Genomic DNA, 23,253 nt, shown 5'->3' on the forward strand with positions numbered 1-23,253 from the left:
TTCCAAGATGTCTATGAGCTGGGCTGGACACAGAACATGAGAAAAGCTTTTGCTGTATCAGGTCAAATATCCATCTAGTGCAGCACTCTGTTCTCAGGTGCCCACGAGAAGCCAGAAAGCAGAACCTGACCATAACAACACTTCACCACAATGTGATTCCCAGGAACTGGTAGTCAAAAGCATGAAAACTCTGAAAGTTGAAGTGGACCATAGCTATCATGGCCAACAGGCTTTGATAGGCTAATTTATGACCCCGTACCCTTTGCAGCAGGGACGCGGGGGGCAAAGTGGATTAAACCACAGAGCCTAGGACTTGCTGATCAGAAGGTCAGCAGTTAAAATCCACACGATGGCGTGAGCTCCGGTTGCTCGGTCCCTGCTCCTGCCAACCTAGCAGTTAGAAAGCACCTCAAAGTGCAAGTAGATAAATAGGTACCGCTCTGGCGGGAAGGTAAATGGCGTTTTTTGTGCGCTGCTCTGTGGGATGCGGGTGGCGCTGTGGGTTAAACCACAGAGCCTAGGACTTGGTGATCAAAAGGTCGGCGGTTCGAATCCCTGCAACGGGGTGAGCTCCTGTTGCTCAGTCCCTGCTCCTGCCAACCTGGCAGTTTGAAAGCATGTCTAAGTGCAAGTAGATAAATAGGTACCGCTCCGGCGGAAAGGTAAATGGCGTTTCTGTGCGCTGCTTTAGCTCGCTCACCAGCAGCGGCTTAGTCATGCTGGCCAGAAGCTGTACGCCGGCTCCCTCGCCCAATAAAGCGAGATGATCGCCGAACCCCAGATTCGGTCACGACTGGACCTAATGGTCAGGGGTCCCTTTACCTTTACCTTACCCTTTGTAGCACTTTCAGGCCCACTTCCAGAGCCTTTCTCATGTCCCAATTTCACTAATATCTCACTGCTTTGCCTGTGCAGGGAATATCCATTTTGTGCAAACTTCCTTTAACTGCCTTTAAACATGAATTATACAAGTGATTTGTTTGGCAGCACAACGGCAATTATTATTAATTAAATATTGATATCTCTCCAATGGAGCTCATTGAGCTTCGGTGAGCGTAATGAGAGCTGGATATACGCTTGGCATGGCCTTATCTCGAAAACTACAGAAACAATGAGCACACAATTACTGCCTTATTAGAGTAATGAAGTTGAAAGGACTGTTTAGATGTTGAATGGGTGTCAAGCAATGCCACTGTAGTGTGTTAATGAGATATCAATTAGTGCAGCATGCTGACTGACATTTCAGAAGCATAGTAACAGACTGCTGATGTTGCATCAGTTAAATGACACAATATCTCTCAAAGAGGCATTATTATTATTATTATTATTATTATTATTAAAAATAAGAAACTCGATCTGACTGCCTCAGTTGGTCTGTGAGTACTTAGGGGACTATAGAGAGACATGAGCACATGAACCTGCTATTGCTCCACTGAGACCAGTGTTATCTGCCATGAATTGCAGTGGTTTTCTGGTTCTATGGTGTAAACTTTCCCAGTTCTACCATTTGAAAACCTTTTGTTCAAGGATGGGGAACTTGTGGCTCTCTAGATATTGTTGGACTCCAACTCTCATCAGACCCAGCCAGCATGGCCAGTGGTCAAGGATGATGGGAGTTATAGTTCTGCAGACAAATGGAAATACCCCATTCCTGCATTCATTGAGGAGACAAGGGGTTAAAAGCAGGTTCTTATGTATTCCAAAGCATGCACTCTACTACTGAGCTATGGTTCCCTCCCCTCACAAATGAACACCTGCTATTATCAGGGTAGAAGATGAGACAAGCTGAAAAAGTTTGAGAAATTCAGTACTTTGACAAGGTTGCTGCACTCTCAAATTGCTATAAGGGAGGCAAAGCAATTGTGTGTGTGTGTGTGTGTGTGCGCGCGCATGTGTGTGCGTGTGTGCATGCCTTATTTAAGTTAATTATTTATTATTAGAAGGCTGGAGAGGAAGAGTGAAACAAGAGCTTTCATTACAGAAAAAAACACACTTTCCCCTCAGATACGCTATAAATGTCAACAAGTGTAGTTAGTTTAATGCAGTGCCAAAATTAACTTAAAATAGCCCCATTAAGTGCAAATGACATGTTTGTGTGGGAAGTGCCCCCCTTTTTCTTTCTTCTTCTTTGTCATTTTCATTTCCTAAACTGCCTTTGATGTGTTACATACATCACTACTTCAAATAGCTCAAATGAGCCCTCTATAATCTTTGTTGCATTCTTGGGGAAAGGGGAAAATATTGCCACGTATTGCACTACAACCCACACAACCGAGTTATTGTTTGTAGCTAACTATCTTGCAGCTAAATTATTGTCACAGGGAGGGAAACATGCAATGGCTTAAGCCAGTCTGGCAGAATAAGCTAATTGCCTTTTGTCAAGGTTGGCATTCATGATGTCTTGAGTTAGGGCTGCCTAACCCTGTGCTTTCAGGGGCTGCCTGCCCAATTGAATTTTGACTAGTGGGGCCAATCTCATATTGTATCGTTGGGTCAGGAAAATATGAACCAGCTGAGTTTCTGCTGTTGTGTCAAAAGCCCAGGAGCCCTATTGGGGGGGGGAGGGGGAGTTGGCAGTTCAACCTTAAATGTGTACAACTGGTGAGCCACCAAGCCAAACGCAGCCCAGCCAGCCATCAAGTGTGACCTGCCAGCTGATTGTCAATCTCCCCATTCTGCAGATGCAGGCAGGCAGCAAAGTTGTTGGTTTATAGAAGTCCCAGTGGACTACCATACAGTGGTACCTCGGGTTAAGTACTTAATTCCTTCCGGAGGTCCGTACTTAACCTGAAACTGTTCTTAACCTGAAGCACCACTTTAGCTAATGGGGGTCTCCTGCTGCTGCCACACCGCTGGAGCACAATTTCTGTTCTCATCCTGAAGCAAAGTTCTTAACCCGAGGAAATATTTCTGGGTTAGCAGAGTCCGTAACCTGAAGCGTATGTAACCCAAGGTACCACTGTATATGGATGGGGGTTGTGTCTAGCTTGGTCACAAGCTGCCCTTGGTCTATGTCAGGGGTGTGACCTGTGACCTCCAGGCCTCTCTGTGTAGTATTCAGGACTCTTCCTAGAACGTAGGAACATAAACTTCCCAGGTCACACTCCCTTTCCTTAAGCCGCATCCCTCACCAACATTTCTCTTTGTCTTATGTGTTTTCGCTTGTTAAGAATATGTCATTGAACTGTGATAATGCCTCTGGTTTGCCTGGATGGAGAGGGCCCTGACTTCTGTGTGGCTAGAAGGTAGCTTACTGTACAGTCACATCCTTTGCTCCGCCCACTTTTGTCATAGTCCCATTGCCGAGCAATAGCATGCAGATCTCTGTGGAGTGTGAGGCCAAGCAAACAGAAGATAAAGAGTCTCTGAGGTGTGTTTGCCTGTAGGCAGGGTCAGCATATGAAGTCAGGGCTTTCCTAGGGTTGGGCAAACAGCAATCTGCATAGTCAGACAACCGAATAATCACAAAGCCAAGGGTCCAGGCAGAAACCAGGAAGCAGCAAGGTAGGGCTGGGAACCACAGGCATTGTTACCAACATCTGACTGCTGCTGGAAGCTCTGCATAAGAAGGCTGAAGCCAGCTGGTTCTCCTGAGTAACTTCTCCTCCCTCTCCTTGAAGGCTGATCAGCTGCAGCTGGAGTCACACTGCCTTCTCCCCCTTCAGGCTGCTGTTCAGCAGGTGAAGCTGACTCCTGACCCATGACAACTATTCCCCTCTTTCTACTATCTGCATAAGGCTCCTTGCAGGTTAGCCACAAGAGAATATGAAGAGAGTTTTCCACTCCTGAGCTAGACAAAGCAGCTGCTGCAAATATCCTTGGGAGCCAGTGTGGTTTAGTGGTTAAGAGTGGTAGACTCGTAATCTGGTGAACCTGGTTCGCGTCTCCGCTCCTCCACATGCAGCTGCTGGGTGACCTTGGGCCAGTCACACTTCTTTGAAGTCTCTCAGCCTCACTCACCTCAGAATGTTTGTTGTGGGGAAGGAAGGGAAAGGAGAATGTTAGCCACTTTGAGACTCCTTCGGGTAGTGATAAAGCAGGATATCAAATCCAAACTCTTCTTCTTCTTCTGACCAACAGGTTTTCCTAAGGGATAAGCCAGGCTTCCTCAACCTCGGCCCTCAAGCTGTTTTTGGCCTACAACTCCCATGATCCCTAGCTAGCAGGACCAGTGGTCAGGGATGATGGGAATTGTAGTCTCAAAACAGCCAGAGGGCAGAGGTTGAGGAAGCCTGGGATATGTAGTTTCTGCGGCTACTGCAGACATCTCCAGGAGTTAATTGTTTATGATGCCTTGTGATGATGTCACACTGCCAGCAACAATGGTTTTGTGGCTCACCACCCAAAATGCACTATTTTTGCAAGCCTCTGGCACAGGAGCATCACACCAACTACTGAATTAACAGCTTTCACCTAGAGGAAGTCTCTCAACCAAGTACTACATAAATTACTGACAGGGTGGGGTGGGGTAGGGCGGAAGATACTTTCTTCCTTTCCCATACATTTCAGCAATGGAGCTCTCAGAGAAGTGTATTCAGCGGGTGTAGCCTGCCTGCTGACATATACCTTTTGTGTTTAGGGGAATATGTCATCTCCCTCTTTGAGGAAGAACAAAGTATTGGGAAGTATACTGCTGAATGAAGCAGCCCATTTGTCACCTCAGCTCTTTTTGCTCCTCTCCTTTTGATACTGATGTAACTGAGCGCACATTCCTTTATTTCCTCCTAAAGGCATCACAAAGGGTGCAGAGCCCTGTATCCTTTCTCGGAAGAGGCCTCTGAAAGTCTGCTCCTTTTTTCTTTTCTGCTGCCTGTAACAGTGAGCGGAGCATTTCCTAACTCACAGTCCTCGCAATCGTGCACAGGAGAATTTCCTACCTTGCCTTGCCAGAGATTACTCTGGATTTAAAGGTGGCTGCTTTGGGTGATGACATAATTGTTGGAACAAATCTATAATGGCTGCAAATGGAGCCTTCTCGAAGCACAAGCAAATGCCATTTCCAATAGGCATTACCTCTACAAGACGAGACAGACCTAAAGCTCTGGAATTTTCCTAATGGCATTTCCCCCCTTCCCTTTGACAGTATAAAAGAAGGATTGCGGGGGTTTAAGAGCTTTATGTTTTGTCATGCCTTCCAACCTAATACATCCTCATCCACTGATGGAAAAGAGTCTGTTTTCTGTTATGTTAACAAACCATGATGAATGAGATTGGATGCTGGTGGGACCTCATTTCATCTCTGGTTTCTGTCTGTTTACTTGCTGAGTTCACTGGAACTCTTGTGAGCTTGTGAATGTAAATTGCAGTTATGGCTGCACCCATTCCCCCACCCACCCACCCACCCATTGAGTTCCTCTTATAATCATGATGTGCACCCATGAATCGTTTTTGTCAAAGATACCCCTAAAATGATATTGCTGAATATGTTGTGTGCCCTAGATACTAGGTAAAAGGCTACACCAATTAACAGGTAGGGATGGGGCATGAATTTGATTCAGTCTACACTGAACTTACCCAATTTATACTACCTGAAACAATAAGCAAACTCAAAATGCAACCATCCTGCAAAATCGGCACTTCTCTGAATTTGCAATGCCGTTCTTCAACCAAGTCATGTGGGGTAAAGTTAGGAAAGTGCAGGGCTGAACAGAGTAGCAGAGTAAATCCGAAGCCCTGCTGTTTGCACTGCCCACAGTGAATGGGGTGGGGTGGTTCTGTCCCATTTTTTGTTGTTCACTCTAGCACAAGGGAGAGGTCCAGATTGGATCCATCACTAGTAGCTGGGCTGCCTTAGCATCCAGCGGAACCTTGGCTTGTCCAGCTGCATCCCTTTCCTCTCCCCTTGCTCATTCAAGGGTTTCCTCAGGAATTAACTTCCACCCACACTTTTGGTGGATGCAACTGTGATCTTCACAGTGGTGGAGGTCCACACAGGTGAAATTTAGCAGGGACAGAGGGAGGGGCACCTCTGCAGCATCCCAACTCTGTCTGCTACAGCAGATCAGAGGTTCAGATTGCTCTGCAAATAAATTTTAGAATCTTTGCCCCACTCGTTTGTATCTGACAGAGCTGTTGTGCGTGTGGATTTCCATTTTCATTATTTTATTGACGCAGTTCATTCTGAAGTCAGGCCATTCAAGTCTACTCTTTTATCAGCCTAAGCCCCAGAGCATCTTGGTCACACTCTACAATGTAGGACAGAGCTATGAAATTAACATCCTGTGCAGTACCAAAAGACATTCTAGGTGCCCCATGGCTGAGTTATGGTTGCTATAGGGACATTGTTTTCCCTAACTTCTCTGCCTCTAAAGCCAACTCATCCGTATCTTTGCGTTAATCTAATGATCTTGCACATTTTCTTTATCATCTTAAAATAGAAGGGGGCAACAGAGAAATAGAATGGAGACAGAGAGTGAGATCTAGGTAATACCACACAGGAGCCATTCAAGAACAAAATGTACCTTAGGCAGAAAATTCCATATCAAGATGTCTGTTTCACACACATTTCCTCCGGTAATATCCTGTCATAAACCTTCTCCTTGCCTCCTTTAAAATAGAAAAGGTTGAGGAGAGGAGAAGATAATGCCAGGGCGTTTTTTTGGGGGGGGGGTGTACACAGGGGTACACATACCCCTAAACATTTTGTGAGTCTAAGTTTGGTCTCATTGAGGGGCAATATTTCAATATGAGTAGGAAAATGAGAGTACCCCTAAACATTTTTTTAAAGAAAAAAAAACACACTGGATAATGCTATAAAAAAATATGTTGTTGGTCTTCTCCAAACAACACTCATTTACTTTTGTTACCGCTGCTGAGACTTTAGGGTGGGAAAGGATTAAGTTGTGCCATTTAAATAAAATAATAACATCTGACCATTGTGTTGAGGCTGATCTAAAGTTATGCTGGCTATTTGAATATCCCATTGTTGTTGTTGTTGTTGTTGTTGTTGTTGTTGTTATACAGTATCTTCCAGATATTTTGGATTACGACTAGATCAATGATCAGGATCAGTATAAAGCAGCTTTCTATGTAGTGCATTTCCATATTCCTTAAATTTGTGCATGAATACCCTTAAATGCAATGGTATAACAGGCCATAATTCAATTAAAATCCCCACGTAAAAGGGCATGTCAAACTCACAACTGAATTATAGCTTTGGATTCAATCTTCAGCCTTGCTTTGGGCTGCCCCCACTTTTTTCAACCTCCCATAGCTATTTACCAATACAATGAAGGCTTGCAGGAACTTTTCCTTGTAAAGTCAGGCTTGACATTAACAGATAGGAATTTGCCACTAACATAGCAAGAAGATTACAGTTCTCGGGTGTCATGGGAAGAAAAGGATTACAGCAATCTTTTTCTTGTTCTACAGAGCCTTATGTAGGAGGAGAGAGATTGCGCCATGCTGCCATAGGAACACGAAAATGATGGGGAAATTATCTGCAACATTTTGAATAATGATTTGGCATACATTATAATAACCTTCCTTGGTTGCTTTCACTGGGGAATAGGCATGCATGCTGGTGGGTAGGAACAATGCTTACAGGACAATGGAAAACTGTTGCTGTAACAGGGAGAGTTCAGTCCATGGGTGCAAGAAAAACACACACAAATGTATTGAATTTTTTTTATCTATTAAAAAAACACACCCAACATGCACATTCTTTGAGCTATACTTTTCTTTAAAGAAGGCATTTAAACATAAAACAAGCAAATTTAGGAGACATTTCTATAATGCATAGCATCCTGTTTCTTTGAGGGAGTGTTTTGTTTCCTAAGAAAATCATTGCTTGCAAAACATGTTGATGGCAAAAATAAGAACATACCGTTGTTAGGGTCCTTATACATATTACGTTACAATGAAAATCTTAGTGTGCCAGTGATAATGAATCAGAAAAATACTGCTTTTTTTGGTGTTTTTTTTTTTTTTTACCTCTTCACATCAATTTAGAAATGTTTTGCTTCTGGCTGGAGAGAGAAATACCTTTCTAACACCCAGACCTATAGCTCACCTCGTAATCTAGACTTCGGGGGCAGAAGGAATCTTGGATTCCAAACTCATGACATGGTGGAGGCTGAATTATCGAAGGGAAACAATCTAGCAAAAAGGCAGTCAGAGACAGTGTGGATTTCTTCGGAATAGATAACAGGGAGACATTAGCATTAGAAGAAAAAAGAAAGGTTGGCAAGCAAGCTGAAGCTGTCGGTGGAGAGGGTTGTTGTCGTTGTTTTTAGCTTGGAATAGGGCATTGATCCTATTTATTCTCTATACAGGCATATAGGAATGTGCATCCCCTCCCCCATGGGGGGTGTTTATGCATGTGGGAGAAGTGACATGGGATGGTGCCATTTTGTGAGAAACCACCATCAATTAGGCGGGAAAGTGAGGAATATCCTCATCATCAGCTGAGGCATAACCTCCTCACTTCTTATTATAGATGCTTCTCATTAAAAGAAAAGAAAATCCATGATACTCTGTGTAACATGTAGTTTGCCCCTCAGTGGATTTTTTTTAGAATTAGGAAGCCAGCCAGAGCTCAGTGCATCCCACAAATGTCTGCAAGTGTGATATGTACTAGTATTCTGAAAATACAGCATCCTGAGACTCCCCACTTTTGTCTCTGAAAAGCAAGTTTACATTGAAGGTAGGCTTAAATGTTAGGTGGGCAGATTGTGTCTCTCTTGTGTTTGCAACAGTTTGCTCCCTGTTTGTTTGATGGAATACTGAGTTACCTATTGAGAAGATCCATAAAACAGCAACTGTATCCAAATGAATTATTGTGAAAATAAGAAATGGTGGTGGGACACACACACATACACACACAATTTTGTCCTTACCAATTTAACAAAGTCCTCACCTGAAACAGAAAAAAGGGAAGGGGAATGCTCCAGACCAGGATTCTCATGGTCATAACCTGGGACCTACTTCATTGCACTACCTGGACCTTAAAGTTGGAAAGCCCTCAGAGCAGGGAAGGCAAATGGATGGAGGCTTCCTATGTAGAACTTGACATTTTGCTCACAATTCTGCTGTGAAGAAAAGACACAGTGGCACTGGTGTTGACTTCCTGCTTCCTTTTGTAGTATTGCTATCTCAGGCATGTTCTATGAAACCCAAGGATGACCCTCTACTGTTCTTCTCATTGAGGGGTCATTCAGAAAGCTCTGCCTGAAGCAGAGCCCCAAGTGGTGACTGTCTTATGGTAGGGCCCACATGTTACAAAGCCTTGTGCTCTGTTATTCAGATACCAGTCTGTTCTTTTTTGCATTCATGCCCCCCATGCTGCCTGAAGCACAATGCTTCAATGTGCTACATGGTAGGCCTGCTCTGCCACTTGCCTCATACTAGGCTCAACATTAACATGCATCGTCATCAAGCAACTGCTGAGGTCCCAGCAAGACCAACTGCTGAGTCTTGCCCTGAGCTGTCTAATCAGTGCTGCCTGCCCAGCCACTATTTTAATTTTCTGCAGTGCCGCTGGTATTGCATCAATCCACCTCACTGTAGGAAATTATCATGGTTGCCCTTTTCATTTCCCACAAGGCCCAAAGTGTTGCCACATTTGAGGGCACTATTGGAAATTAAAATGGTGGCTGGTGCATAGCAAACTGCTGCTATGCCCAGAATTACCATGTAAGCCTGCTATGATGAGTCTCATCAGAGGTCCCTTAGCCAACCGCCCTTCACACCTGCAGCTAGCCCTGCTTCACATTACTCAAAAGCATATACTCCATACAGATAGGTGATGCCAATTTTGTGATGTGGCGGGATTGAACTTGCTTCTAGATTTATAATATTATAGTCAAAATACTAATGTTGATCGATGCTGTTCTTTAGACGCGATGACGTCCAGTTATACGTATCATCTTTGTGGCTTTAGAACGTACACATATATACTGTTGACAGTAGCACAACAAGGCGCTTGTCCATTAAGTATATGAATCATTACTTTGCTTAAGATTGCCTAAGCCTCCCTTGTCTGCTTTTCTAATTTATTTTCCTTCAATTACTTTTGCAAGAGAGTACATTCTGCAGGATCTGAAAGCCCCCTGTACTTAGATAACATGTTTTCACAGCACTCATTTATCCAGCTTCTTCTTATTGGGTAGTCAAGAGAGAAATTCAATTATTTTCATTTCGGGAGTGAAACCCCGAAGCTGGGCTACCCAGCAGCTTACAAAATTGATAGTATATGAGTAGACGTCATCATGCTAACTGTGTTAATAAGTTCATCTAACACATTTGTATGTTAAAAATAAGAACACAATGCTCAAAAGGCAAACAGATCAAGCACTTTTTATAGCCAACATTTCCTTTGGAAAGCCCAATGCAACTCACAAGGTGCTCCTAATGGTCAGGATCCACCTCAGGCTAAATCTGTTAAGAGTCTGCACAATAGTACCAAACACATGCGGACCATTCACTGGGCATCAGCAGGTAAGATACAAAATTCCTCAGCCACTATCAGTTAACATATATGGGGGGGTCCATTTGACCATTTGGTCTCTGTGCAAGCTCCCTCAGGACAGATACTTGCCATCTTGTGCTCTGTAGTATGCCATGCACACTGGAACATAGCCTTAGTCAATCCATTGTTCCATCTATCTCAGTATTGTTGACACTGGGTGGCAAAAACCCTCCAGGGCTTCAAACAGGGGTCTCTTCAAGGCTTACCTGGAAAGACAAAAGATTGGACATGAGCTTTTTTAATGCAAAGTATGTGTTCTACCACTGAGCTATAGCCTTTCTCCAATTACTAATGAATGAATGAATGCACTTTATTTTCTGCATCAGTGTGGGTAGCTTACTAGGTAAGAGTATTACTGCCCTCCTCCTTGCTTTGCTGTAGCACTACTACTAGAGATAGCCAGAGTCATATCACAACTATCAGCTATAGGGTCCTATGAAATTATTGACTCTGTCTTGCAACCTGTTGCTAAAGTACAGGTTGCTGTCGAAGCGCTTGCTCCTGCTGGCTGTCAGATCACCAGCCCTGACGCTTCCTGCTTTCTTTCTTCAGACCTCCCTGCAATTGTGTTCCCAGCTCTTCTGATTCCATGGGGTTTCCCCAGATATTCAAAGATGATAGCATGTTATTTAAATTTCAAAAAATTACTAAATAGAGTTGGCAAATTGTTCACAGACCAACTATCTGGTGCATGCAAACTAGACACACCTGCCAGCCATAAACTGCTTTACATTCCGCAGAATTCTGAAATGTGTCGCTGAGATTTCACAAACGTAATTAAAACATGGAAGGTGGGCACAGATGAAGCTAATTTCACAGCACCGTGTACTCTTTAGAGGCTCTCTAATCCTCCATGGAGGCATTAAGGCTGCAATTTTATGCATGCTTTCCTGGAAGTAAGCCTCATTACCATCCTTACCATGGTGAGGAGAGATTTGGATGTGGTGAGCCAGCCCTACCATTAGACAGACTAAGGCTGATGCCTCAGGTGGAAAATGTCAAAGGGCAGCAGTGTTCTCCTACTTTTCTTCATCTATTCCAGGATTCAGTGCTGGCATTGATATAGTGTATTCAAATTTTGTTCCATAAAAACATCACATCAATAAGAACAACAAAGAGCAATGATGTACATATGTTTTAAATTAGCTGTACAGTATCCATGATGATCATATTTTTTTCTTCACTGTATTCCAAGTGTTTTTACTGAGTATTACATGACTCCTAGCCTGAGTTCTGGTGCCTTTTGGCACATATTAAGTGAGTGGGTGGAGCCAGCAGGTGTGTGACACTCCAAATGCTGTTGGATTACAGCATCCATCACCCTTGACCATAGGCCACTCTGGCTGGAGCTGATGGAATCCAACATCTGGAGGACCACAGGTCCCCATGCCCTAAGTCCATCTAATGTCTCCATCTTAAAACAGTTTAAAAGGGCTGGGTTAGAGATCTTACTCTTTAAAGCTTCTCCACTTGGGGAATCAGCACTCCCAAGCTGGAGAGCAGCACCCCCTCCACACACAGTCACACAGGAAGCACAAGGGAAGCACAGCTAGAAATGTCTCCTTGAAACAGACCACTTCCATTTGATAACTAGGCAAGACTCTGCTGTGCTACTTAATAGAAAGTGCAGCAATCCCTGGCAGCCATCCCAGCTTTTCAGCAAAACAAAACAGTGTGAGTTGTGTTTATGTTTTCTCACCTAATGCCTGAGTATTATGCAGGTTATTGTCACTCCAAAACACACATGCATCAGTAAAACAGAGCCATTAAAAGGGGCAGAAAGACAGACAGAGTTTTCCTGGGGGATATCAATTTAATAGTTTACTTGCCGGAAGAGCCCCATTTCAAAATTTCTTTAAGCCACATGGGAAGGGTCTGGAGTGGAATTGCAGGACATACCTGTATGTTCTGCATGCAAAATGACCTTACCCTCAGGCCACTCCAGACTGGTGTTTATTATATGGGTGTATCCTGTAACATGCCATTGATGAATTGATGGCAGATTTATACTGAACTGTCCGCACCGTGTTCTGCTTCCTTAGTTGTTCTGTGATGCTTTCCCAACGTTTCTGTGTTACTGCCATCCAGAGGGGCACTCTTGCACTATAGCACAAAGAAAGTGGGACAACCCCTGTGCCCCGGAAGATCTGTGGCAGAAAAAATACAGGCTTTCGACAGGAAGCTATGCAACAAGCACCAGCTGGAAACAAAGCAGTGTGTCTGACCCAAAACTTTTGCAGATATAAACAGTATTAAAAATGAGATCATGTATAACTGCCCATATACACTCATGAGCAGATATAGGTAAAGGTAAAGGTACCCCTGACCATTAGTTCCAGTCACAGACAACTCTGGGGTTGTGGTGCTCATCTCGCTTTATTGGCCGAGGGAGCCGGTGTACAGCTTCTGGGTCATGTGGCCAGCATGATTAAGCCGCTTCTGGCGAACCAGAGCAGCGCACGGAAATGCTGTTTACCTTCTCGCCAGAGCGGTACCTATTTATCTACTTGCACTTTGATGTGCTTTCGAACTGCTAGGTGGGCAGGAGCAGGGACCAAGCAAAGGGAGCTCACCCCGTCACAGGGATTCGAGCCGTCGACCTTCTGATCGGCAAGCCCTAGGCTCTGTGGTTTAACCCACAGCGCCACCTGCATCCCATGAGCAGATATAATCATGCACAAAAATAATAAAAAAGATGTCTGAGGGGCCCTTAGTCATTATTCAGATTGTGTGATTAGCAGCCATATTGGTTGGTTTGCTTGTTAAAAAGATAATGTTCAGCATGTGGGGTGATATCAGACCCCAGGCACTCTATCTTTGGCATTCTCTGTGCCAGGTATTCAGAGGGATATGCTTAGAAGCATCAACACAACCGGGAACTCAGATAGTCAGAGTCAGGCAGAATTTTCCAGTTGTTTCCAGATGAGCTCATTTTAGGGCCTCCTGTGGACCTTCTCAATTCAACACAGAGCCTGGCATGCAGGGGGAAATTGAGGAAGGCCTTGTGTGCACACCCTCATGTTTCCTACTATTCCCTGTTTGGCATAACACCTTGCAGGGGGCAGCAAACATTTTCAGCAGGGGGCTGGTCCACTGTCCCTCAGATTTTGTGGGGGGCTGGACTATATTTTGGAGGAAAAAAATGTATGAATTCCTATGCCCCACAAATAAAAGCACACAGTCTACTCATGTAAAAACACGCTGATTCCCGGACCATCCGCGGGCCAGATTTGGAAGGTGATTGGGCCAGATCCTGGCCCTGGGCCTTAGTTTGCCTACCCATGCCTTAAGGTAACTTCATTGCTGGAATTGCTGTGGATAGGGTGCCCTATTACTGGATCTGCAAGGAGGAGATCAATGGCTAGAGATGCGTAAGGGAAGCATTTCATGGAAAAGGAGAGGGAATATGTCCTGGCAACTTTACAGTTGCATATATTGAAATGAATCAACACATGCCAATGTGTAACATAAGGTTTAAATGCATACAGAGCCTGTTTCCTTCATGACATCAGGGACTGGCAGAACGCTGGCGAGTGTGCACTTCTGGAAGTGGGCTGACTCGGGAGAGGGGGACCGTGGTTTGTGGGGGCCTGTACAAGACAGGAGGCAAGAATCAGAGGCGGGGGGTGGGCTTCAGAACTGGAGGAAGAGGCAGGACAGGCAAGTGAAAGGCTGGGTGCTTCCCCACCTTCTTCTGCACCACTGTCTCCCAGAACCAGGAGAGAACTGAAGCAGGAAGAGCAGGGGTAGCTTCTACACAGGCATAGTCTCTGGCTAGGTGCATGCAGCCTGTCAGGGGAAGGTACATAAAATGGTGGAGGGGGAGTGGTCCCCAGTTGCTGCAACTGCTCCATAGATTGTGGACCTGGGAGCAGCTGCCTAGATGCTAGGTCGGTGTGTGCAGGTATCCAGAACTGCAGAAGTGATGGTGTTCTTTTTTTGTTTACAATAAAGGGTTGGAAGCACCCTTGACACATGATCAATTGCTGGTATCTACTAAATCTGAATCTAAGAATAGAGACTACTCCACCCCCACACCATATATGCAAATTAGGGTGCTAGAATATTGGTTTTGTTGCTATGATACCAACCTGAGCAACTTTGCACCTATATTCTGCATGGTATACTGACTACACACACACACACACACACACAGAGTATATATCTATATCTATATTTCCCTAGGTAATTGTTGGGGGGGGGGGACACGTGTTACATATGGTAGATGTTTCACATGGACTCCAGCCCCACTCAGATCACTGAGGATTTTGTGCTTTTCAGACTGAAGTGAAGAATTCCAGTGTTTTGTTCATGTAATATACTAGCCGCAGAGCTTCATAATGAACAGTTTCCTTATGCGGCTTGCTTACTGCCTGACTGTGAGACACTATTATTTTGCTTAAAAGATGTCATTATCTGATAATAACAAATTGCCTGTGATGAATGTGAGGTGGGCAGGAATATATTTATTTTCTTTTTTTCTTTTGCAAAATCCAAAACTGTTTAAAACAAGCAACTTTGTCATATTACCAAAACCCTGTGGTAGTGATGGGCCCTCTGGTGTGTTACTCAATGTTTGATGCAAGTGTGGTGTGGCTTAAGAGTGGGTAACCTGTGGTATTCCAGATGTTGTTGGGATCCAACTCCCATCAGCCTCAGCCAGCATAGTCAATGGTCATGGTTAATGGAAACTATAGTCTTATAATAACTGGATACCTACTGTGGCATTCATACGGAGCCCCCGGTCATCTCACGGACTATTGACCCATACACCACTAATCCGCTGCCACCAACCAGGTCCCCCCGGTAAATCACTTAGTCTCAGTCAGGTTCTCAAGTTAACAAAGAAGAGTGTAGTTTATTGCAGACTTTAACTGCATTCCAAGCGTTACTCATTACCTTCTTAGTCTTCTTTCATCCTGTCTCTATCTCTTCTACCTCCCCTCACACAAGAACCCATTGCACTAACTGTCTCTCTATTTCCAACTGCCTGCCAACTGCTTTCCCAACTGCCTTTCCCAACCAACCAACCCACTAAAACCAACCAACCACACTCAAGCCTCAGGCTAAGCCCTTTTATAAACGGGTAGGCTCCGCCTCCGACTTTCCTATTGGTCTATATTTTTAACCCTTTCTCTCCCCCCCCCCCGTACAGACATTTTCAAACAAATGGGCAAACACCACACCTACCAATTCCCCATTCCTATGAAGGGCTAAATTTGCTCCCTGCTTATGGTGACTTCACGGCCTGGACTGTTGGGTATTTAAGTTTTGCTCTACTCCTCAGTCTATTGACCACACTGGAACTCTTTTACCTTGTTCCATAGAACTTAAGTGGGAGCTATTGAGAACAAAGCTCATTTCTATCTGGGTTCTGTTAATTGGACACACCATGCTAGAGTATGACAAGAACCCAGGGACTAGTTTCTTGTATCTGTTGAGCTATGGGGAAGTAGGAAGTGCTTCTGAGTGTGACACCAACCTTCCAATGTATGCCCTGTTTAACCATTACACCATGATGCCTTTCAAGTCCTAGAGACACCACGGCCCATCTTCATCGCAGAGTCAAGAGCTTTGAGGTCATCTGGTATATGCCATTGGTGGCTTGCTGCATATGACAGTTCCCAAATTGGGATACATTATTCATCCCTCTTTTTGCCCTTCAAAGGCCCAGCTGGAGCCAGAAGGAGGGGGGGGACCACTGTCCTTAAGACATGAGTGCACATTGCAAACCCGTGCTTATAATTTAAGCCATTAAAAAGGCAGGCCCATTATGCTGTAATTATTTATTGATTTTATATACTATAGCCATTATGCACAGCACTCCCTGAACCAATGTTAATAGTCAGCAAATTTGAAAATCCTCCGATCTGACCTATTTTTATCAGGAGATGCCAATTACGCATATAATAACAATGGCATTCTAAATTGTTATAAATGAAGATAAATGAAAAGGAAGGAGGGGACAATAATCAATAACTTCCAGGGATTTTAAAGTGAAAGCAGACCGGGCAGCCTCTGCCGTGAAGAACCAGCCTTAGTCTGTTCTTAAAGACAGTTTTGCCAGATGGGGACATCCTTTTTGGTATCTTCCGCTTTGAGATTAGCCAATGGCAATAAACCTTGGCGATATGAACATAGAGCCTCAAAATGGCTCAAGGAGAAAATTCTTCTCAGCCCTAACAGAGGACACCTTCAAATGGAGGACTCTTCAAAAGAGTCCTCCAAAACAGAGAAGTGCCCTCTGCAGAGTAGGACATAAGACCACTCTGTTCATAGAACACGGATTCACTGCCTCCCCCCCCTCTCTCTCTCTCCCTCCATGAGCTTCTGGATGTGTATGCAGGCAGAGCTTAAGGGCATTATCAGAAATGAGAGGTCTATATATGCCCAGCCTGTCATCTTTCTCTGTTGTTAGTCTCTGTCTAGATTACAAGCAACTTCCACGACATACGGATAGATGGATGTATAGGAAACGTGGTTGGCCCACCCATTTCCTGTAATACTACCTCAGAAGGCGAGGGGGAACAAAGGACTGTGCCAAGCACAGGCAATGTGTCCACATTTGAAATGAATTCAATCTTTCTTCTTCCTCTTCTTCTTCTTCTTCTTTTATTCTAGTCCAAGGATTATTCAATGTAGCAAACATCAATAAAATATGAAAAGAGCTCCAGGTAAATATCAAAAACTAGATCAAACAATAAACTCTCATATGATAAAAGAACAGCACTACCCAGCTTTTCTTTTTAAAACAGAAAACAGAGAGTTCAAAAATCAATGAATGCATTTACAAATATTAATTTAAAAACTGTTTTTGATCCACATCTACACTTCCCCTGAGAATAAATGCCAAATGATTAAATTGTAGTTGGGGGCGGGGAGAGAAATATATCAGATTATATGAAAAACCAGAAAATGTCAATCTTGACAAGTTTCATGACTGCGACATGAAGTCAGTTGCTTTTTTTCAAGCCCCTATCGTTATGTCAAAGAACTTGAACGGATGTATTAATTTCCTGAAGTACTTTTGAGGAAGTGTACACTTTGTGTACCCTGATGTTGGACTTCAACTCTCATAATCCCCAACCAGATTAGCTAATGTTCAGGGATGATGGAAGTTGTAGTCCAACAACATCCATGGACCCATGGTTGAAGAACACTATGGTAATGGTTGGGGTACTACCTGCCTATCAACTTTCCCTTTCTCCTTGCCAGCAGCTGCTCTGACTGCACACTGCTGCTGACTCAAATGATAGGCACAATCAAGTAGGAGAATAAGAGGCTATGCTCACCTAAAATAGAACAAACTGTGTCCACACACTCCTGCTTCCACCTGCCCCAGTGAGAAACTGTTGTCTGCTGATGCCACCTGCCCAATTGACAGCCTGAGGGAGGGAGAGAGACTGACCATTGTGACCTCATCCTGAAGCTGCCTCCTTGAAGGAGAGACTGGCCATTGTGACCTCATCCTGAAGCTGCCTGCTTGAAGGAGAGACTGGCCATTGTGACCTCATCCTGAAGCTGCCTGCTTGATGGAGAGACTGGCCATTGTGACCTACTTGTGAAGGTAAAAGGTAAGGTAAAGGACCTGTGGACGGTTAAGTCCAGTCAAAGGTGACTATAGGGTTGTGGCGCTCATCTCGCTTTCAGGCTGAGGGAGCCGGTGTTTGTCCACAGACAGCTTTCTGGGTCATGCAGCCAGCAGGACTAAACCGCTTCTGCCAAAATGGAAGCAAGAGCGCAAGGAAACACGTTTACTTTCCCACCGCTATGGTACCTATTTATCTACTTGCACTGGCATGCTTTCAAACTGCTAGGTTGGAAGGAGCTGGGACAGAGCAATGGGAGCTCACCCCATTGTGGGAATTCGAACCTCCAACCTTCTGATTGGCAAGCCCAAGAAGCTCAGTGGTTTAGACCACAGCGCCACCCGTGTCATTGTGAGCTACTTGTGAGGTTGCTAACCAGAAGGTCAGACCATTCTGATGCTTTCCTAAGAGAGAGAGACTGGTAATTGTGACAGGCTGGTGCTGCCCGTCTGAAGGAAACAGACAGGCCATTGTGACCTTATTCTGGTGCCTTCTGCCTAAAGAAGGGAGACCAGCCATGGTGACCTCATGCTGATGCTGCCTGCCTGAAGGAGAATGGCCTTTGTGTCCTCATGTTCATGTTTCATGCATGAAGGAGAGAGACTGGCCTTTATAACCTAATGCTGTTGATGCTGGCAGTCTGAAGGGAAGAGAGGCTGGCCATTATGACCTCATGCTGATGCTGCTTGCCTGAAGCAGTGAACATTGTAATATAATAGAATACTATTGATATTAGTATTAATGAATTTTTACCTTTCTCCCGCTATTCTTCCTCACATCTGTATTTAAATGTCTGCTTCCTTCTCTTTGTTGACAGGCAGTACATAGAGGGCGGTGTTCAACTAAGCCTCATTCCGAATAGACCTACTGAAACTAAGGAACCTAAATAAGTTACCTTCATAAATATTAGTAGGTCAACTTTGTGTAAAATGTAGTTGAATACCACTCATGCCGTCTGAAGACAAATCTTGTCAAAGCTTTCATCCCTGTAGCAGAACTTAATGAAAGAGTGCCTTTCATAACTATTGCTACAGTGTCCATTTTGTCTTTTTACATTGTTATCTTTGGCTGAAGGGTGATATACAAATTTTAATAATAATGATAATGATAATGACAAAGGTGAGTAAGCAATCTTTTATGTTTTATGGTAGCTGAAGTAATGACTTCAAATGAAAAGAATAAAACAGAGGTTTAGATTTGCTGAGCCATTTCAGTTTTTCACTGAACTTTTGCCAATTTAAAGCTATGGATTAGCAGAAGGAAATAAGCTTTGTTTGAAAAAAGGATGAGTAGAAAGAGTTCCTAATAAACTGCAAAAGGACAGGCATTTTTAATACAACCATCTCACGCTGTTGTGGTCTTGTCTTCCCTCTGTATAGGAGAGGGCTGGCCCAATGATGAGGCATGGAGAAGCAGCTGCCTCAGGCCCCCATGGGCTCCCACCTGCTCCACTGCCACTAGAGAAGTGGTGCTAGAATCAGCACTGATATCTGCTAAGAGCTCATGAGATATCACAGAGACATCTTGTGAGATTTTGATGAGATCTTGGGAGGTCGCGCTGGAAATCAGTGCCAAGGCTCTGCAGCGAGCCGTGTGGCAGTGGTGCCAGCAGAGGCAGGTGATGCAACATAATAACTTGTCAAACATTAAAAACTTCCTGATAAAGGGCTGCCTTCAGATGTCTTCTAAAAGTTGTGTAGTTCCGCCGGGACCACATAACACCGGTTCTGAGAGATCTGCACTGGCTCCCAGTACGTTTCCGAGCACGATTCAAAGTGTTGGTGCTGACCTTTAAAGCCCTAAACGGCCTCGGTCCTGTATACCTGAAGGAGCGTCTCCACCCCCATCGTTCAGCTCAGACACTGAGATCCAGCGCCGAGGGCCTTCTGGCAGTTCCCTCATTGCGAGAAGTGAGGCTACAGGGAACCAGACAGAGGGCCTTCTCGGTAGTGGCGCCCGCCCTGTGGAACGCCCTCCCATCAGATGTCAAAGAGATAAAGAATTACCTGACATTCAGAAGACATCTTAAGGCAGCCCTGTTCAGGGAAGTTTTTAATATGTAATGCTGTACTGTTTTTAACACTGATTGGGAGCCTCCCAGAGTGCCTGGGGAAACTCAGCCAGATGGGCGGGGTATAAATAATAAATTTTTTTTATTATTATTATTATTATTATTATTATTAATCTCCTTGACATCTGAAGGGAGCGTGCCACTGCTGAGAAGGCCCTCTGCCTCGTTCCCTGTAATTTCACTTCTCACCGTGAGGGAACTGCCAGAAGGCCCTCAGAGGCAGATGTCAACATCTGGACTGAACAATGGGAGTGGAGACACTCCTTCCGGGATACTGGGCCATGACCATTTAGGGCTTTACAGGACAGCACCTTTGAATTGTGTGTGGAAACAGACTGGGAGCCAGTGAAGGTCCTTTAGGACTGGTGTTATATGGTCCTGGCGGCCGCTCCCAGTCACCAGTCTAGCTACCAGCACCCTGTTTTCACACTGGCCAACCACATGCCTATGGGACACCTGCAAACAGGACCTTAGAAGAACAACACTCTCTACTCCTAAGGTTTCCAGCAACTGGTATTCAGAAGCTTAAATGAAGATGCAAAAGAATTTCTCAGGTGCCCGAGAAAGTGGCAGGAACATGCCAGTCTTTTTCAGATGGGCATCAATTATCTAGATATCTGATTTAGTACAGCACCAGCTCATGCACACATTTCACATATTGGAGAACACCATAGGTAAGTGGCTTCCATGTGGTTCTCTGTGTTATTGTGTATGTGTGTGCACAGAAACCATACATCTTAAATCTCATGTTGTCCTATTTACCAAGCCCCATCTGCTTCACAGAGTCACTTACATTGTTGCCAGGATCTGTTCACCTTGGGAAAGTGGAATTTATATTTTTCAAAAGCTTGTAGAAACCGGGGCCATAACTCAGGAGAGGAACATATGCTGAACATGTCTAAGGTCCCAGGTTAAACCCCTGGATTCTCCAGGGAACATGCTTTCATATCTGCACAAGGAAACACCTTTGCCTGAGATGGTAGAGAAACTACCACCAGCTCGAGTACAAAATAATTGGGCTCAGGGGCTCAGAGGCCGGACTCAGGTCACATTCGCACCATACATTTAAAGCACTCTTATACCATTTTAAACATTCAGGGCAATCCAACAGAGATGCAATAACTAGAGTGGTTTCGCAGTCAATCCCTCCCATAGGAAACTTTGAGAACAGGAGCTCTGCGAGGAGATCCTACAAGTGTCCTGATTTTCCAGGGACAGTCCCGGAATTATGAAAGGCATCCCGGCTTTGGAAAACTGGAATTTAAAAATGGAAAATTGAGAAAATGAGAGAAACTGAAATTGACAGATTCACCCATCTATATGTCAAGGTAAGGAGACACAAAGTACTGTGATCCTGCATGACAGATTTTGCTCCATTATATGGTCCAGGCCTGCTGATTTTTGTGGAGCAGCCACACTTCTCTGTTATCATCCAAGTTCCGGCCCAATTGTATTCTTAAGAGACTTCTTCTTGTGTTTGTTTTATCCACAATTTTCTTGGGATAGAATAATTATTCTTGGCTTTTTCCTTTTTTTTTTTTTTGAATGGGACACTCTGCAGACGCTCCAAGGAGAGCCATAATAAAATATTGCTTCTTTCTGAAAAATAATGAGGCTTATTAAAAAAAGATTAGTGACTTTGGGTCAATTCATATTCTCCTAATGGGGTTGCAATCAAATGATAAATGGTGCAAGGGAGTCCCCACTGCCCAGGAATAGCCCCATCTGCCCTGCTCATGAATAATATATAAAAAAAAAGAGGGGAAGAGGCAATGAGCAACCTCCACTAACCTCCTGCTGCCTTTTAGTTAATTAATGGTGCCTCATTACTGGTGGTCAGATGTTTTCAACACAGGCAAGAAGCTATCCATAAACGTCATAAACAAGCCCACCTCAAGAGCAATTAACACGTTGAAAACAACGCACATTTCTCACTCAGTTTTCATTCCCACTGTGAAATAACTGGCCGCAATTTCTAATTCCTTTGCAATACACTTTCTGACCCATGGTAACCTTTAATTAAAATGCTTTAATTACAAATAATAGTCTGCCAAATGAAATTCAATTGATTTCCCTCAAATTTCCTTCCCAGTAAGGATGCTTTGGTGTAAAGGCTTGCAACAAACGGTTGGTGCAAGCACAGAGTCAGAATCATTCGCTACATGTGTGTGTGTGGCAGTATAATAATTTAACAATAATAATTTATTATTTGTACCCCATCCATCTGATTAGGTTTCCCCAGCTACTCTGGGTGGCTTCCAGCATATATAAAAACATAATAAAACACTAAACATTTTTTAAAACATGTACAAGTCTCTAGTGCAGCCACATTTTGAATGCTTTAAACCTTAAAAAGCTTCCCTATACAGGGCTGCCTTCAGATGTTTCCTAAATGCTATATAATTACTCATTTCCTTAACATCAGATGAGAGGGAATTTCACAGGGTGGGCGCCCCCACTGAGAAGGCCCAGTATGCCACCACTGGTCTACAATCGATAAATTCTGTGAGGTCTATGGATGATTGATTTCTAGAAATACCTTTAAGAAGTACAGTGATATCTCAGGTTACAAGCACCTTGGGTTACAAACACCCGGTTACAAACTCCGCTAACCTGGAAGTAGTACCTCGGGTTACAAACTTTGCTCCAGGATGAGAACGGAAATCTCGTGCCAGTGGTGTGGCAGCAACGGGAGGCCCCATTAGTGAAAGTGTGCCTTAGGTTAAGAATGGTTTCGGGTTGAGAATGGATTTCCGGAACAAATTAAGTTCGTAACCTGAGGTTCGTGACGTTTTATAGTTCCTTCCTCCCTCACCCTATCACTGGATGATGACAAATATAATATTGATAATACTAAACAGAATACAAATTAACAGTATGAACTGAATAATTTCTGTGAGGATTTTATTTCAAATTAACTTCCCTAAATTGTCAAGCACATCAAGAAATCGACTTGATTGACTGCATGTTCCAACATCCTGCGATAATGCTCTGTTCCATGCAGCAAATATGGGGAAGCTACATGTTTCATTGCATGTGGAGTATGCAGCTTTTTCAAAGGTTTTCAGTACCATGTGTTGGTTTATGTGTGAAGGGGAGGCTAATTATCACCAGGACCACAGGGC

The 23,253-nt window shown here is 44.0% G+C and overlaps 2 long non-coding RNA genes across 3 annotated transcripts; one reads left to right on the forward strand and one right to left on the reverse strand.

Annotated features, from left to right (window-relative positions):
• Positions 1–3,343: 3,343 nt before the first annotated feature.
• On the forward strand, positions 3,344–19,684 carry LOC309371267. Of its 2 annotated transcripts, XR_014168991.1 has the most exons (5): positions 3,344–3,504; positions 8,516–8,644; positions 17,687–18,042; positions 18,875–18,966; positions 19,437–19,684. It is a non-coding gene; the product is annotated as an uncharacterized lncRNA (long non-coding RNA). The 2 variants fall into 2 exon arrangements; XR_014168990.1 differs by having other exon boundaries at positions 18,875–19,684.
• LOC309371262 lies at positions 16,458–17,867 on the reverse strand. The gene is made up of 2 exons (XR_014168984.1): positions 17,761–17,867; positions 16,458–17,085 (listed from the first exon to the last, which is right to left on the reverse strand). It is a non-coding gene; the product is annotated as an uncharacterized lncRNA (long non-coding RNA).
• Positions 19,685–23,253: the final 3,569 nt, after the last annotated feature.

Source organism: Podarcis melisellensis (assembly GCF_964234715.1).
Source record: "Podarcis melisellensis genome assembly, chromosome: 5".
In the NCBI taxonomy this organism is placed as follows: Eukaryota; Metazoa; Chordata; class Lepidosauria; order Squamata; family Lacertidae; genus Podarcis; species Podarcis melisellensis.